The sequence below is a fragment of the Chenopodium quinoa genome, unplaced genomic scaffold (genome assembly GCF_001683475.1).
Source record: "Chenopodium quinoa cultivar QQ74 unplaced genomic scaffold, ASM168347v1, whole genome shotgun sequence".
Lineage (NCBI taxonomy): Eukaryota > Viridiplantae > Streptophyta > Magnoliopsida > Caryophyllales > Amaranthaceae > Chenopodium > Chenopodium quinoa.
The window spans coordinates 2,853,417-2,873,249 of record NW_018744790.1 but is presented as its reverse complement, the minus strand read 5'-3'; positions in this window follow the sequence as shown (position 1 = coordinate 2,873,249).

Sequence of the window (19,833 nt, the reverse complement as noted above, 5' to 3'; positions counted from 1 at the left end):
CATTATAAATTGACGCATCATACGACACCAACAAAATTTTGTATCAATACACAACCAAATTGAGTGAATTTTGTGTCAGTTTTATTAGGTCATTAATGGTTGGGTAATTATTAGCTTAATTTTTAAAATCCATGTTTAAATGTATATTTGTGATTATTGCTTACATTGTGTTTATTTGAGATACTTAATGATTATATGTTTATGTTTTGTTTACGAATTTTGTTTTAACATGCATATCTAACTTAGTTAGAGAATTAAATTCGAGCAAAAAATGATTGAAAAATCAAAGTATGACTTTCTACCCTGATGATCTTATTGGATGAGGAGTGGTATTATTTATAAATCGTTTACTTTATTAATTTTTAATAAAAATTTTTAGTTTTTATTAATTAATTTTATGATAAAAACAATTTTTTGTGATTTAGGTGGCTTAATAAGGTCATTAAATTAACTTAATTTTTAGTTTTGATTACAGGATGATTACGTTCATGTCTCAAACTCTCAATGAAAAATCTTCGTGCATCGCACGGGCTTTTATCTAGTATTATAATGATAGATTTCAACACCTTTTTTTTTTAATATATGTTAGTATATTTGTAATAAAAGATTGCTAGTATATATAATATATGATTGGATTAAATATTTTGTCTCAAAATGGAAATAAGTATTATTGTAGGTTATAAAATGGAAGTTATCAAAATTCGACGAAAAACAATAAAGGAAAGGAAAAAAAGGCAGGAAAATTATTAATGACATTGTGACAAGTGTCGTTTTTGGTTTGCTTTTAGTATAGGTTAATTGATAACAGCAGGTCTTGTATGGACCCAGTCTAAATTATTGTAGACCCAATACTTGACACTCTTAAATAATCTAGTCATATTCTGACTTATTTAACCACTTTCTTAAATGATATAATTATCTTGTTGATATAGTCGTATTTTAAATAATTTAGTCAGATGATAACATTATCTTTTGAATGATATAATACCTGTTTAATTTGACACTTTTATAATGATTACTTCACTTTTTGAATGATACATTTACATAATAACTTTCTAGATGATATAATCACTTTTCAAATGATATAATCACATTTCATATGATATAGTACTAGATGATTAGGCGCACAATAAGTTATTGTGCATCGGGTCCATTCTAGACTTTGTACTCTCTTAATAAACCCAAATGAAACAACCTGTCATTTTTTTCCTTTAATTATCCTTTGTAAATTAACAACATAAAATTAAAAAAAAATTCAAACCACCCCCACCCCATTGCCAGTCCCTCCTCCCTCCCCCTACTGGTGGCCAACCCAGCCCTCAGCGCCAATGATCCCACCCCCTCCCTTCCATCCTGTTTCCCTACCCAAAATCGATGCCTCGAAGCCTAAACCACCTTCCCAAAACCCATCCTAAACGGGTAAAATTGATATCTTAAAAACCCGTTTCAATGGTTTTTGGGGTGATTATTGTAATACCTAGTACAATATTATATATATTTATATTAATTATATATTTAATTATAAATTTAAGATGATTTATTTTATTTTTAATGAATTAATTATTTAATTATAAAACAAGTGTTTGTAATATGAGTAATTAATTGGGGCAATAAAGTATTTCAAATTGGTTTGACTTGATTCAAAATATTGGACTAGCTTGTTGGGAATTAAGAGGATTTTAAAGGCCAAATAAACTAGCCCAAATGAGATTTTTGAAGGGATAAGTATTAGTAATGACAAGTTTGTAAATAATGATTTTTGGTTTTAAAAGGGGATATAATTACCCATAAACTCAAGGAATTTTCCACTCAAAATCAATTTGATTAATAGATTTCACAAAAAGACCCAAAATTTTTCTCCTTTTTTTTTCTCTCTTCTTTTTCCCTATTTTCTACTCTTTTTCACACGCTTCTCTCTCCTCCTTTTTCCACGCACCACCAGCGACCATCGAGAGCCACCGCCGACGACAAGCAGCGTACAACAGTCGCCAACATACCAGCGGTCGTCCGATCACTCTCTCTCCTCTTCTCTTTTGCGGTTTGATATTGGAGAAAAAAAAACTCTTTTCTCCTAATTTAATTTTAAAGCTTGTTATTTGTTTTAATTCTAGGCATGATTTTAATCATGTTTTGATGATGTTTTTGGATAGTTGGTGTTGTTAATTTATTATTATAATTTTTGGATTTTAAATTAATTAAAAACCCCCAATTGAAAACCCTAGAATTTGGGAATTTGATGTTTGTAGCTAGGATTTTTTTTTTTTTGTGAGGGAAATGTTTGTAGCTAGGTTTGATACTAGATTGTTGTGGTTGATAAATTAGTGTTTAGATGAAAACCCCCAAATGAGATTTTTAATGAGTTTAAACCCTCAATTAATGCTGGAAATTTATTGTACACACTACCTTTTAATTATTATGTTAGGGTTTAATTACCCATAAATGGGAAAATATTTTTAATGATTTAAATATGATTTTCTGGTTTACTAATGATGTTTTATATAAAAATAAGTATGCTGGAAGGAGTTTTAAGTACCTACTTAAAGAGAAGGTTTTAAGGCTTATAAACCATTAAATTGGGTTATTTATGGTTTGTTCACATTTATTGAACTGAGCTGAATTGAACTAGTTGGAGCTGAACTGAACTGAATAGAGTTGAAATGAATATTTTAGGAGAGAAGGATATTAGGAGATGAGTTGAACTGAAGTTAACTGAGCTGGTTGGAGCTAAACTGAACTAAACTAAACTAAATTAAGCTGAAGTGAACAGGCCCTTAGTAAGGTTTAAATCATGTTTTAGTGCTGGAAATTTGTGAGAATAATGAATTAATTATGGTTATGTATTTTTAATTGTAGGAAGTTTCGAGCTAGGTGACTTCTAGCTAGCGAGTGTGGTCGAGTTTAGACATTATTCAAGGTACATATGCGCGTAAAACTAATGGTGTATGCGTAGTATCATGCTAGGAATTGAAAGTATGTATCAAGTGATGACTTAGTAACATGTTTGGTTGATGAATGCTTGGAATAAATTGATGTTGGTTACGTTGATTATGAATTTTTATGCAAGCATTTGAACATATTAATTGAGATATGATATAAGTTGAATTATGTATAAATCATGATAGTATGTTTTATCTTCAAGTCATTAAGGTAGAGGGGCTTATCTCCAATCGACTTGTGATACCCACACCACTCCTAACAGCTCCTTCCTCTCCATCTTCCCCTGGAAAAGCATGTGGAAAATCAACGCCCCTTTTAAGTATAAAATGCTTTTTTGGAATATAATTCGGAACATCCTGCCGGTGGGTGCTATTTATTAGCCACTAAGATCCCTAATTTCAACCCTATATGCACTAGATGCAGCCAACCCGTTGAGGACAACATTCACCTTTTCAGGGACTGCCCTAATACTCTTTCTTTTTGGGCTCTAATTTTTGAAAATTACCCCCAACCGATTTTAATTATGTAGAATTCTATTCCTCTGATTTTGAAAATTGGATTTCTCTTTATTACAAGCATAATAGTTCCTGGAAAGTACTTTTTTGTGTGGCTGTTTGGCATATTTGGTCTATAAGAAATAAAATGGTATTTGAACAACACTTTGATGGAATAACTACTTGTTTCAACAAATTCAATTCGGATTATGTTATTACTCTAAAGCTATCACAGGTTGGTCGAGATGCCGCTTCTTCAAATCGATGCACTTCTCCTAGAGTTTGTTCCCCTCCTCAGCAAGGGTACTACAAACTCAACACAAACGGCTCATGGTTGAGCCTAGGTGAAGCAGGAGCAGGTGGTCTCATCCGTTGCTATAAGGGGAAGTGGCAAATAGGCTACTCAATGAAGATAAAAACATTAGGACCAGCTTCTTTTGTGCTCATCGCCATAAGGGAAGGTTTGTACTGCTTGGGAAAGAGGAATTCGAGCTCTTGAACTCAAAACGGATGCACAAGCCCTTACTTATATGCTGCAAAACCCAGGCCATTATATGGATCACCACCTTTCCAACATTTTAAATGATGTTGCTAAAATTCTTCAGAGGGAATGGATTGTTACTATTCTCCATGTGAAGAGAAATGCGAACTAGCTTTCCCACAGGATGGCTGAAATTGGAAGGCTGCAAGATGACGACTTGGTGTACCATTTCCACTTGCCTCCTACTCTCATCTCAACCTACACAAAGGAACTGGCCAACACCATTGCTATGGCAGGTGGCAATTGAGTCCCTTTGTTATGCTATTCTTGAGCTTCTAAGCTCCCCTAATAATTATAATTTATCTAATTAAGCTTCTGTTTATTTTCTGTATTTTAATTTTATGTATACTAAGGATAGTTCAGGAACCATGGCTGCAATTTTCAGTAGCTGTACCAGCATGGTTGCTTATTTTGCCATCAAACTTTGACTATCTTTGATGCTTTAAGCATCTTTATATAATATAAGTTCCTTTCTTGTTTAAAAAAATGTTTTATCTTCAAGTATCAAGTAAGCATAAAATTTAAGCAAGGCTTATTATGTTTAAAAGAGCTAAGATTATAATTATCGAGCATGATTCATGATTTTATACTCATTCATTAATTATTGGAGTTAAGTCAAGATGTTAGTTTATTTAATTATTACTCACTCACATAATTAAGTTGAGGTTAGTCAAGCACTACTATAAAACAGGCCATTTTCGACGAAAAAATTCCGTTGGAAAAACCGTTTCAAACGGAATATCCGACGAAAAACCAGTTGTCGGAAAAGCTTTTGTAAGAAAAACAACCTTTTCCAACGGAAATTCTGTCGGAAACACTTTTACAACATATTTTCTGACAGAATTCAGTCATTGGAAGAGATTTCCCGGCCTTGGAAAAGTCTGTCATAAATTTTTTACGAACACAATTTCGTTAAAAATTTTCGACAAAATTTCCGTCAGAAAATGCTGCAATCAAATTAAAAGAAAATCATGCCACACCACCACCGGCACGGCCTATCACCACCTCCAACTATCCGAAAACCCATTGTCAACCCCACCCCCAAAATTTCTATTTATTAGCATCATGTTTAGGTTAAAGCTTCATTTGATCTTGATTATTAGTGGAATGAAAGGATTTGTTATTAATTTGTTTAGTATCATGCCTAGGATCTTGCTATCGATCATGTTTTTATGATATTATGATGATGATTGTTTTATTTGTCATATGTTGCTTGATTATTCATGATTTATTGCTATTGCTTGACCACGCCCTTTCTGCAGGTTAAACGATAATTTGTACTTGAAATCACGCTTAATATAATAATTAATAATTTGATTTAGGCCTAATATGATTTAATTCAAGTGATCACCAATAATAGATTTGTTTGTGCATTAATAATCAACCACCGTAGATTAAATATGCTTAGAATTAATTTGATGAATGTATGTTGATCGAAAAGCGCACATGCATATCATAAGAATCAAGTAAAGATCGATTTAGGGCAGGTTCAATAATCTCTTTTAGGTTGGATTCATACCACCATCCCCGAATATTCAATCATGGTTCTTGATCAGTATGGAGACATTAATCTCTGTGATCATGAATGGGGTGTAACCTTCACACCCGTGAATGGTTTACAAGTTCCAAAAACTTGGTGGCGACTCTTTTATCTCTAGCTTCCTTCTTTTTGGATGCCAAAGTTGAGTTTGAAAAATTCCTTACACCTACCAATCACCTTAATTAACCGAACCAGACCCACCACCTTAACCCACCCCACCTAACCCTAACCCCCTCCCCCCCCCCCCCCCAAATTAAACCCAGATCTAAAACCACCCGAATTAAACACAAACTTAACTCAACTAAACCCATATTTAAAACCACCCAAATTAAACCCATCCTAAGTGAACCACCACACCACCCACCTAAAACTACCTACCAAGGGCACCAAAAACCACATCCACAACCCATAATCAAATAAAAAACAAAAAAAGAAAGAAATTTAAAAATAAGAAAACATACTTTTAATATCGAAATAGGCTTTTAGTTTCACCTCAAATTTGGTTTAATACGGCTTTTAGTTTCACCTCAAATTTGGTTTAATACGGATTTTAGTCAGGAATAAGATTATTATTTTCAAGAATTATATTTTATTAGCCAGGAATTAGGATTGTTTAGTCAGATATTAGATAGTGTGCTTAAGGAATTGGTGTATTCAAGTCATACATATATTTCTAAAAGTTGGAAATTATCAAGTTTTAGTTAGATATTAGCAAATTTATATCAGGAATTGATCTAGGTTTATCAGTAATAAAAAAATAAATTAATCAATTGATGATGTCAATAGTTACAGTTTTGTATTTAAAAATTTAAAGCCAGAAATAAGATTATTATAATCAGGAATTAGTTTGCTTTATTCATATATTAGATAATTTAATTAAGTTCTTTGTCTATTCTGGTCTAGCATAACATTCTAAATTTCAGGAATTAGCAAGTTCAAGACAGAAATAAGATTAATATAATCAGGAATTAAATATTATCAGTCAGGAATTAGAATGGTAAGAAAATAAATCTCATGCTTTGGTGAATTTTATTCAGGAATAACAATTTAAACGTCAGCATTTAGAACATTTTAGTCAGATATTACATAAATTTTGTCAGTTATTAGTCTTTTATTTACTCAGAGTGGTTCTCAGTACTTTGTGATTTGCTTAAAGATTTTTATCTTAAATATATGTTTTAAAAATCTCTCAATTTTAATGTGATTTTTTACTTTTCAAACTTTCAGAATTCTTAGTGAAGATGATATTGAAGACTTAGAGTTGGTAATAAATCTGGTCCTAGTCATCTTTGTCAAATCATGGAAGATTTAAGTGATCAGCAAAAAAAGGATGCGAAAGATATTGGGTTTGGTGGGTTGCTTAATATGAACTTGAAGGATAATATCAGTCACCAGTTGTATGGTTATATGGTAACTCATTATAATCCTAAGGTAAGAAATCTGATTGTTGGTAGAAAAGAACATGCCATTCATATTGACAGTTCTGATATTGCTGATGTTTTGGGCATTCATTTTACTGATATACCTGTAAAAGAGATTTCCAAAAACAAAAAAGGTTTTAATCCTGATGATTATTTGAAGTCAGAGTGGAGGAAATCTTTAGGTTTGGATGGAGAAGAAGATTTGGAAAAAGAAAATGAATCTGAAAGTAACAAAAAAAAGAAGAGGAAAACTGGTGATGAATCTGAAAAAGGTATTGAAAGCAAGAAGAAGGAATCTGAAAGACCAGCTCAAAGTAAGAAGAAGAAGACGTATGTTAATTTTCTTACTTATCAATCATTGTTTGAGAAATATAGGGGTGGAGGTTATGAATTTAAGAGACTCTATGTTATGTTTGTTGTTTCTAATTTTTTAGCTCCAATTGGTGATAAGTCCCCTAATTTTAACATCATAAAGTCTTTGGAAGATGTATGTTTCATAAAGACTTACAACTGGGTTGGTTATGTGATGGATTGGTTATGTACATCTATAGCAGAGTTTTAGTCCTTTGTTTTGAAGAAGAAGGAAGGACAAGAATTGAAAAGTAAATAAAAACAAGTAAATGGTTGTTTGGTTGCCTTTATAATTGCTTTTTTGCAAAAGTTTGAGTTTGGTACCACTTTAGATAAGAAGTCATTTGTAATGAATTGGTCATGTGAATCTCTGAATGAGCGGATTAAAGCGGTTGCTGAAAATATTGATTATGGTTCTGTGAAATTGTATCCTCAGACATTACCATTACAGTACGCTGGCAAAAGTGAACAAGAGATTCTTAAATCTTTTCAGCTGGATAACATTGAGTTTAAACTTGAAGATACTGAGGATGATGAAGATTCTGTTGGAAAATGGAAGGTCAGGGTGTACAATCTGGCCTAATTGATTCTGGTAAAAATAAGGATGGTCAGGGTTTACAATCTGCCCCAATTGAGTTCAAAGCTGATGATGACAAAGCTACATATGTCATGTACAAAATTCCTAAAGAATACCCAACTGATGATGAGATTGATAAAATGGATATTGATGTAAGTTTAAAATGTCTTTTTTTTTATCTGTTATTATGCACTAAATTCTGAAAGCTTTTTTATTATAACCTGTCATTAAGTTTAGTTTAGTTTAGTTTTATTAGGAGTAAGAAATTTGATATCATTATTAATATGAGAATGTTGGTCAGGAATATCATAGTTTTTTTCAGGAATGGAATAATTTTAATCAGGAAATAACTTATATCTGAATTGCATTCAAGTGTGTTATATAATTCTAAAAGTTAGAAATTATTAAGTCAGATATAAGAATATTTTTATTAGGAATTTATATATGTTTATCAGTAATAAAAAAATTAAATACCCAATTGATGATGTCAATAGTAACTGTTTTCTATTTAACAATTTTATTCCAGAAATAAGATTATTATAATCAGGATGTAGTTTGTTTTCTTCATATATTAGATAATTTAATTAAGTTCTTGGTTTATTTTAACATTCTTAATTTCAGGAATTAGCCAGTTCAAGCCAGAAATAAGATTAGTATGATCAGGAATTATATATTATTAGTCAGGAATTAGAATGGTTAAAAAATATATCTCAATTAGGTAAAACATTATTTTTCATTAGAAATTATATTACTTTTAACAGGAATAACATTATTTTTGTCAGGAATGTGTTATTTTTTGTCAGGAATTAATATTTTATAGTCAGGAAATAAGGTATTAGTTTCAGGAATAATGTTGTTTTATTTAGAAATTATTTAATTTTTATCAGGAATTAGAATATTGAGTGTCTTTTATGTTGGATATGTAATTATATTTAACTCATTCCTTTTTTAAACTCAATTTTTTTTATCAACCTGTGAAAAAAAATGATGAAATTTGGTCGTGACTTGAAGATTGTATCAGAGAACCAAATTCATTTTGCTACTTACTTGGAGGATGAGGCAATAAAAAGTTCACAAGAATCTCAATCTCAAGGAGAAGATGATATATATTCCAATCCACAGTTCTTAGCTAAAATTGATGAAATAGTGTTAGCTGCTATGAAGAGCAAAGAGTTAGCCACTGAATTGGATAATTTTGATCTTAAACTTAAGTCTGATGAAATTGTAAGTTTTATTACCATTATCTTTAATTTTTATATGAAATTTAACTTAATTTTTATTTTTTATATTAATGTTTATTTTATACAGGTGAATAATGTTATTGCTGAACTTGATTTGTCAAAAGTCTTTAGTCAAGATATACCTACAAGTGATAAATTAGAAGATAGAAATGAAGAAAAAGAATCTGAAGAAGAAGAAGAATTTGATGTACCTGAAACTGGTATACCTGAACAGATACCAGAAAAAAATGAAGATGAAACTGATGTTTCACTTGGTTCAGAAGCTGCTCCTGTTCACCAAGGACCTGTCGCTGATGTTTCACTTTGTGCAGAAGTTGCTGCTGTTGACAATGTAACTGATGTTCCTGTTTCAGATGTTGAAACTACTGCTGTAAATTCTGAACCTGTCACAACACCAGGTGAAAACATGGTTAGTTCAGTTGATAAGGAGGGTGTTTTTGGTTTTTCAACATCACCTCCTAGGACACCAAGGAAAGCTAGGGGACTCAATGAAGTTTATTCTGCTGGTTTGAATGATAATCAGGCTAGGATTGTGCAAGAAGGTAGGAGTTTTTCAATGGGAGATCAGTCTATGCCAAAATTTAATATAATTACCCCTACTCCTCCTTCTCCTCAACCATCAAAGGAGCAAATTGCAGAAGTTACCGAAAAAGAAGTTCCGGTAATTGTTGAAGAAGAAATAAAAAATGACAAAGATGATGACAGCACATCTAAGGTCTAATATTTGTATTTTATTTGAATAATTTATTAAAATACTAGTAATTATTGTATTAAAATTGAATATTTTATATAAATAAATTTATTTATTTTTTATTTTTGTTATACATATGTTTTCAGGTTTTTACTAAATCTGATGATGTTGGTCAGAGAAAAGTTACAGAAGAACATCAATCACCTATTGATGTTGTGAATCAGGTAATTTTTTTGTTATTTTTTCACGAGTTAAATTATTCTGGTCAGGAATTAGATTTATTTTGTCATATATTATATAAGTTTTGTCAGTAATTAGAATATTTTTGTCATGATTTAAAATATAGTTGGATTTTTAATTAGATTTACTGTATCAGGAATAATTATATTTTACTCAGTTATTAGATTATTTTTGCAAGAAATGATAAAATTTTGTTCAGATGTAAATTTTAACTCTAGTTGTTCATCAGGAATAAAGTTGTCATTGTCAGTTATTAGAATATTTTAGTCAGGAATAATAATTTTTTGATCAGAAATTTACTTCTTTTTTTCAAAATAATACATTCTTAACCAGGAAAAAGATTTATTCAATCAGCTATTAGATTAATTTTGTCAGTAATAAGAATATTCCTATCAGGAATTAGAAATTTTAGTTCAATAAAGTTGTCATTGTCAGTTATTAGAATATTTTAGTCAGGAATAATAATTTTTTGATCAGAAATTTACTTCTTTTTTTCAAAATAATACATTCTTAATCAGGAAAAAGATTTATTCAATCAGCTATTAGATTAATTTTGTCAGTAATAAAAATATAGGTTATTTTTGTTTGTATTTAAGTTATTTGTTTTTTATTTTAATACATATTGTTTTTTCTGTAGGAAGCTCGGCCTAGAGATACAACTGAAGTTTTAGATTTATTGAGAAATAAATATGTTGAAACGGAAACGATTGCTAATGAATCTGTTCCAACTGAAGTTGTAAAATCTCCTAGTGCTCCTCTTTCTACCCTTATTGTAATAGACAAAACTCCTACTCCTACTGTTGCTGAATCATCTCAAGATGAGTTTATGGAAATAGGACCTCAGCCTCCTAAAACTCACATTCAGTTAATTGATGTGGACAAAGTTTCTACTGATAAAAATGTCCCTCCTGAAATTGAATTTATTGTTGCTGATGCATATGCTGAAAAAAAGGCTGAGAGATCACAATATCTAAGAGATAAACAGCTGTTGGAATTGCAGGCTAATTTGGAAGCATCTAGTTTGGATTTAGATTGGGTAGATCCCCCTATTGATAAGATTCCGATTCAAAATCGAGAAATGATTGTCTCTAGGAGTTTGCAGGAAAATAAGCCTTTGTATCTGAAAAATTTAATTGAGCATGAAAGATATATGTGTGACTTCCTCTTTTTTAGAAAATATGATGAGGAGCATGAGTTAGATCCTACAGGAGAAGATGAGGGAGTTAAGGCGCGTAACAAGAGACTGTATGTGGAAGATATAGGTGATGTTATCTGTCAGTTTAAAACTGAAGATCTTTCGCAAAGCGATATTATTTTGGTGAAAGAGGAGTTTTGTTCGGTGCGCCCCTCTGTCTGGATTAATAGTGCTATTCATGATACTTGGGCTTCTGCTTTGAATCTTGAAGAGAGCAAAATAACTGATAGAGGAATATTTCAGTACAAAAGATTTGTTTTTTTTTACTGGAGTTGTTGTAAGTTTTTTTTTTATCGTTATTTATAATGTTTATAATTTATATGTATATAACATAATATATGTTTCAATTTTTTTGTTTTGTAGGATTCCGTACAGAGATATTTAATAAAGAGAGACAATTACAAAAGAGACTTCAAGAAGATAAAAGAGCAGGAAAAAATTTTGAATTCTTTGGAAAATAATCCAGAAGAATATGCAACTTTTAAGGAGAAGTTGAAAAATTTTGAGCTCAATATGGAATTGTAAAAACATGATGCTAAAGATGTTAATGATGCTATTCAAAAATGGGTTGATCGTTTTCCAAATTTAAACATAACAGAAGCAGAGTTGGTAAGTTATTAAATTTATTTTGTTGTTTTTACTCAGGTAATATATTTTTAAATTCAAATACTAGCTTTTATAATCAGGTATTCATCTAATTTTTTCATGTATAAAGATATTTAATGTAGTAATTAGACAATCTTAGATTTTACACTGTTGGATTAACATTACAATATTTAATCATAAATTTGATTATTATAATCAGGAATAAGATTTTATTAGTCAGGAATTACTATGCTTAGTCAGATATTAGATGATTTATATCATGTATTGTTGTATTTTGTCAGACTTAACAATTTAAGTGTTAAATATTATTATTCTATTTAGGAATTAAGGTATATTGATTAGGAATTAAATTTTAGTCAGATATTAATAATTTATACTCTAAGAGTTCAACTTTTGGATTTAACATTGTCAAGTTTAAGATAATATATTATTATTATATTTAGTCAGAAATTATATTATTATAATCAGTAATTAGATATTTTTAGTCAGGAATTACCAAAGATTTCAATATTTTGTCAGGAATTTTATTATTATAATCAGTAATTAGATATTATTTGTCAGGAATTATCAAGTATTAGATTATTTATGTCATTTATCATTCAGTCAGACATTGTAATATAAAAATCATATAAAACTATACTCTTATGATTTATAAAACTAACAGATAAAAATATAAAAGTTTAAGTCATGTATTGGTCTATAACTTATAATAATTTATTCTTTCAAAAAAAAAACTTATAATAATTTATCTTTTTTTTTTGTTTGTTTTATTGTTGCAGTTAATCTTTCCCATTTGGTACAAAAATCACTACACTCTGATGGTTTTCAATCTTATTCCTGATATAACTCCACGTATAGATTGGATAAATAACAGGACTGACATTGATCGATCTGACTTGGATTTAATTGATAAGTATTTGGTAAGTTTGTTGTCTAGTAACTATTTCATTTTGTTTCTTAAATATTACACTTTTAGATGTTTATATATATATATATATTATATATATATATATATATATATATATATATATATATATATATATATATACAGATAAGAGTTGTTCAACGTTTTTTGCAAAGTAAAGGACATCCTTTAGCAAATATGGTTCCTACCTTGACATGGAATACTCCAGTTTTTAGTTGGAAGACTAGCAATGAAAATTATGATTGTGGGATTTTTGCATTAATGTGTATGCAAAATTACAATGGATTTGATGGAGGACTAATTGATTTAAAAAGCGTAAGTGTTTTTCTGTCTTGATATTTTATTTTATTTAAACTAATTATTTTTAGTGTTTTTATTTCTTTATTTTTTTATAAATTTGCAGAAACAAAATCGGAAGTTGTATAAATGCAGAATAGCATATAATTTGGTTAATAGAGAAGACAATTTTTTGCACAAGCAATTATGGAATTCTTGCATTAAATTTTCTATTAACAAAGACAAAATTTTAAAAGCTCAGCCTGCAAGGAAGAAGCTTGAGGCTCAATATAAAAAGGATGTAGAAGCTATACAAAAAGAAAAAAGATAGGAGATACAAGTTGGAGCAGAAGAAACTACAGGAAATGGAAAAACAGAAGAATATAGACCAAAGTTAGATAATTTTATTTTGTATATATATTAACTTTTTGTAGTTAAATATTAGGTTTGTTTTGGTTGATAAACTTTGTTTATACAGTTATTTATATATGTATATATTTTGCTTTTTCTTAATATTTATCAATTAGGTGTACATGCGTGTTTTTGAATAAGTTATTTTATTTTTATCAAGAAAAACAAAACTCAGTTAGGAGATAATATTCAAGGAATGAGAGAATATTATCAGGCAATAAATCATATTAGTCAGTAATATCATTACTATGTTCAGAAATTATATTTAAGAAATGAGTGATGTTTATCAGGAAATAAAACATGTTAGTCAGGAATAGAATTTTTTTTCTTCAGAAATTTGATTAATTCTGTCAGGAATAATAAAAATTATCAAAAATTAATTTTGATTATAAATCTAAAATCTCAAATCAAAATATACTAGAATTAAAAATAATATTTTTTACAAATATTGTTAATGAATTAAAATATTGATCTAGTCAGGAATTGTTTTAACAATGATATATGACTTGATAGGTGTGCATATAATCTTCATCAAGAGAAACATCAAAGAATTTGACGTATATGCTCCTAGGCTGGTCTCAAATTCCAACTTAAAATCCTTGAATAAGTTCAGAGTATAAATTTATATATTCAGGAAAAAGATTCTGTTAGTCAGGAATTAACTTAAGGTAATCAGGAATTAAGTTGAGTTAGTCAGGAATTAACTTGAGTTAGTAAGTAATAAGATTTTTTAAGTCGGGAATGAAATTGTTTTAGTCAGGAATAAACATAGGTTAGTCAGGAATAAACTTGAGTACGTCAGCAATAAGATTTTTTTATGTCAGAAATAAAATTAGGTTAGTCAGGAATAACATTGTCCTAATCAGAAAATAAAATAATTTTTTTCAGAAGTAATAAAAAAATATCAAACCTTAAAATACCAAAATATAGTATTTTTTACAATTATTTTGAATAAAAAAAAATTGAAGATTGGCCTCATGATAGAAGAAGTCAGCAGTAGTGAAATATTAAATGAGTTGTGGATTTGGAGTTATTGTTCCAAACTCATTTGGATCTCTTGTTGCTGTTCTTCTTCTTTCAAAATGTCCTCTAATTCTTTTTTTATTCTTTGGCCTTCCTTTTGTTTTTGGTCGTTTTGGATCTTTTACTGTATTTCTTCTCTCTTCTTCTTCATCAAGTTCACAAATTTTTTCTTCATTTGTTTGGAACACTTTCCTTACAGATTTGTACATTTGTTCCAAAGCATCAACACATATTTTTGATGCTTCTTCATTCCCTTGACATATTGTCACAAGGTTGTAAAAATTCTTTGTTATTGATTGCCTCCAAGGAGTGTTTATTAATGAATGATCTATAGTTGAATTTCCTAACCAAAAAAAAATAGATTACTACATTTTTGTCAGTAATAAAAAAATTTTACTCAGGAATAAAACATGCAACTCAGGAATAATGTTATAATTTTCTGCTAAAACAATATTATAATATCAGATATAAAATTATTTATGTCATAAAAATATAAGAAAAGTCAGCAATAAGCTATGCCATGTTTTTTTTTTCTGTTTGAGCCATAAGTTTTCTAACAAAATTGATTTTATTCATGATAAATTTTATTTGTCAGAAGAAATATCAAATTTTTCAAGAAGAAAAATTATTTTGTTGAAAATTGATATAAATCTGAAAAAATAATTTATTGCATTTCTTAAAAAAGCCATACAAAAGTGAATAAAGTCATGAAAAAGTTCTATAAATCTGAAAAGTAATTTATTGCATCATTGAAAAGTCATTCTAATCTAGAAAAAGTAATTTATTGTATCATTAAAAAGTCATTTAAATTTGACTGAGGTTATAATTTTTTTTGTTAAATTACAGATTAATTATTGTTGTTCATACATAACTCTTCTATATTTAAAGCGTGTTCTAAATCAAGTTTTTTCTATTAAAAGAGTTATATTAATATATACATTGTTTCTATAAAAGGTGCAGTTTTGTAACAATAAGTTATATTTTTCTTCATCTAATCAAGAGTTATAAGATAATGGCTGATTTCTACGCAAATAAAGAAAAATGCACTATTACTTTCAAAACAATTCATCGCCTTAGTATGGTAAATATATTTTACATTAAGTTTTAAATTTATAAATTTTTTTTGTGTTTTAGAAAAAACTTAATGATTTCATTTTTTTTTTTAATTTCAGCCACTTCCTGCAGAATGGAAGTTTTTTCTTCTAAAATTCAGGCATCATGTAAGAGTCTATGCTGGGAATAATGGCAGAGAAGATAGATTTTGGGAAGTAAGAGTCATAAGCATACCACAAGATACAGGGATGGTGGTATGTTGGTTGATCGTGAATGGGAAAACTTCGTAGCTATTAACAACATAGTTCCTGGAGACAAACTTGATATTTACCATGATCGTGATACCATTTACATTAGAATTTTTAATACTGATGGTACTGAAAAGCTTCCTAATGAAGCAGAAAATGGTACCAATGTTTAAGTTTTTTAATATTAAGATTATGTTTGTAATAAATCTGATTTTATATCAGAAATAATAATATTTTTATCAGATATTAAACTATGATTTTCAGAAATAATAATATTTGTATCTGATTATAATATATTGTTCATTGTTAATTATCATCAGGAATTAGATTATTTTTGTCATTTATTAGATTTGTTTTGTCATGAATTAAATTATGTATGTCAGGTATTAAAATATTTTAATCAGGAATTAATTTGAATATTTCAGGAATTTGATTGTATATTTCAGGAAAAAAATTGTTTCAATCAGAAATTAGATTGAATATATCAGGAATAATATTATCTTTTTCATGTATTAAATTTTTTTAACTAGGTATTACTTTATTTAGATCAGGAATAAGATTATCTAGGACATGTATTATACTATTTAAGTCAGCTGTTGCATTTCTATGTCAGGAAATTATTTATGTTAGTAATTAAAATATTTAGCTCAGGAATAAAGATATTTTTATTTTATACTAAATAAACAAGTAATAAATTTTAAAATAACAAAGTATGTACGTACCTGATTCATTCTCATCCCATATCCTTGATTTAGCAAGCTTGGTCCAACGTTTCAGAATGTATCTCTCTGGTATAGAATGTATGTTGTACATTTGCATTATCTTGATAATGTGAAAGCACAGAAATCCAGTCTCTGTGAAGCACATACAAGAACACATAAATTCATTGTTTTGACAGTGATATATGACTTGATAGGTGTGCATATAATCTTCATCAAGAGAAACATCAAAGAATTTGACGTATTGCATTGAAGTTGGCTTTTCCTTTGCATATGCTCCTAGGCTGGTCTCAAATTCCAACTTAAAATCCTTGTATAAGTTCAGAGTATAAACTTCAGCAGCATGTTTTAAGATTTTTCTTTTTGTTTTTGGTTTCTCAGTAGTACATCTGAAGTTGTCACTCTTTTCAGTGCTTCTCCATCTTCTCACAGTAGCTTCAAATATATGGAAGAACTCCAAAAGTTTAGTGGTTCTGTTGGCCTTAAATGAAATTGCTCTGTTTGTTACTTCTAATCTTTGAGATGAATAGATTCCCGCAGAGAAACTATCCTTGCTCAAAGCAGTGCACCGTTTTTCTCGTAGCCCGAACAACCTATCAAACCACTCTTTTTTTTCTAATCCATATTTTTAAACCATCTTGCTCCAGATATCTTCGAATTCTGATTCTGAATCACAGCCACTTAAGCACTTGTGAAACATATTCTTGAATTCAGGGTTGTTTTTTAAAGTTCCAAAGTGTTATACAAAATTTTTTTGCAAATGCAATAGACATAGCCTATGTCTTGAATTTGAATAAACCTGCAACAATCAAATAATTTCATTTTATAGTCAGATATTAGATAAATAATGGAAGAAATTAATAAAATTTTGTCAGGAATTAAAGAGTCAAAATTAGATATTATATAACTCAAGTCAGTTATTAATCTATTTTTGTCAGGCATAACAATTTACTACTCAGGAATTAAAGTATTTTAATCACATATTAAACAAATAATGTCAATTATATATTTATTTTCTTCAACAATTATAGAACAATTTGATATATTTTTATCAGTGTTTAGATTATATTTATCAGGAATTACATGATATTTATTAGGAATTAGCAAAGTTATAGTCATTATTTAGACAACATAAATCAAATAATTTCACTATATAGTCAGATATTAGATATATAATGGCAGTAATTAATAAATTTTTGTCAGGTATTAAAGAGTCAAAGTTAGATATTATATAACTCACGTCAGTTATTAATCTATTTTTGTCAGGCATAACAATTTATTAGTCAGGAATTAAAGTGGTTTAGTCAGATATTAGATAAAATAAATCAAGTATTGTAGTAGTTTCTTTAGGGAAAACATTTTTTAATACAGAAATTAGTACATTTTGTTCATATATTAGATAACTTATAAACAAATAATGTTAATTATATATTTATTTTCTTCAAAAATTATAGAACAATTTGATTTATTTTTATCAGTTTTTAGAAAATATTTATCAGGAATTACATTATATTCATTAAGAATTAGCAAAGTTATAGTCATTACTTAGACAACATAAATCAAATAATTTCATTATATAGTCAGATATTAGATATATAATGGCAGTAATAAATAAATTTTTGCCAGGCATAACAATTTATTAGTCAGGAAATAGAGTTGTTTAATCAGATATTAGATAAACTAAATCAAGTATTGTAGAATTTTCTTCAGGGAAAACATTTTTAATACAGAAATTAGCACATTTTGTTCATATATTAGATAACTTATATCAAGCAAAAATTGTTTTACTAGTGTTTGATTTTACTTAGAGTTGTTTTCAGTACTTTGTGATTTGGATAAAGATATTTAAAATAAAGATATTTAAATATCAACATGAAGATATTTACCAACACTTTTGGATAAAGATGACAAAAATGTAAGAATAAGAATTATTCGTAGAAAATTATTCCAAAAGTAAAATATTTTTTTAATCTCTTATATTTGTCTATAAAACCAAGAATTGGTCATACATTTTTCATGTTTGTGTTCCTGTATATTCTCTCTCCTAAAACATACTCTTTTTCTTTTTTCCTCAAATATGGAAAACAATTCTCAGTCTTCTACTTCATCAAACGATCCAGAAGAAAATATTTTTGATAACTTTGAAAAGAGATTAAATGATCTACTTGAGAGAAGAGACAGAGCGAAGAATGGGTTGATGAAGCTGTATGAAAAAGTTGAGAAGAACAAAATCGAAGAACTGAGTAAGAGAAAGAGGGTTGAAGAAAAACTCCAGGAAGAACAAAACAAAAAAAAGAAAGAAGACGATCAACAAAAGAAGAAACAAGAAGAAGAAAAAGAAGATCAAAAGAAAAAAAACAAGTTTAAAATCTCAAGAAGATGATTAAGATTCTAGGATTTTTTTTTTTGATATATTATATTTTTCGAAATAGTATATGAAATCAAGTATATTTCAGTAATGTACTTTGATTTTATTTTTGTTTCTCATGTATTGTCTTTTTTTCAGTAAAATACTTGTTGGACAAAAATTAGTATATTTAATTTTTCATGTAATAGGTTATTTTTTTGTCAATAATTATAATATTATTACATGGGCACATAAAAAGCCAGGAAATGATGTATTGATTGATTTAAAATTAAATTACTTTGGAAAATGCACAGTAAAAACTGATATAAATAAAGTATTTTAAAGTCATACTCCCCAAAAAACATCATATTCCCAAAAAAATCTATATAACCTTTCATATTTCTCTTCTGTTTGTTTAAAAAACCATTCATTTCTAGTTTTTCAACAAATGATGTTTAGCAATTTTGTTCAATTTTATTCAGATATTAGATTAATAATGTCAATTATAATAATATAGGTATTTACTTGTTAGTAAAAAATTTATATATTTAGTCAAATAATAGATTTAAATTTTCATATAATGGTTTAAATTTATCAGAAATTAGAAATATAAACAGTAATTATATAATAATATTTTATGTTAGGACTGAGTATTATTACGTGGCCAGATAAAAAGTCAGGAAATGATGAATTGATTGATTTAGAATTTAATTACTTGGGAAAACGCACAGTGAAAACTGATATAAATAAAGTATTTCAAACATCATACTCTCAAAAAAATCTAAACACCCTTTCATATATCTCTTCTGTTTGTTAAAAAAACCCATCCATTTCCAGTTTTTCAACAAAGAATATTTATCAGTTTTGTTCAATTTTTATTCGAATTCAAGTATATTGTAAGATATGTAATGTAGTATTTCAAATGGATCCAATAGACGACCCTCATTAATGGCTGCTCTAGAGGATGCTCCACATGCATTATCTGTTCCTGAAATCT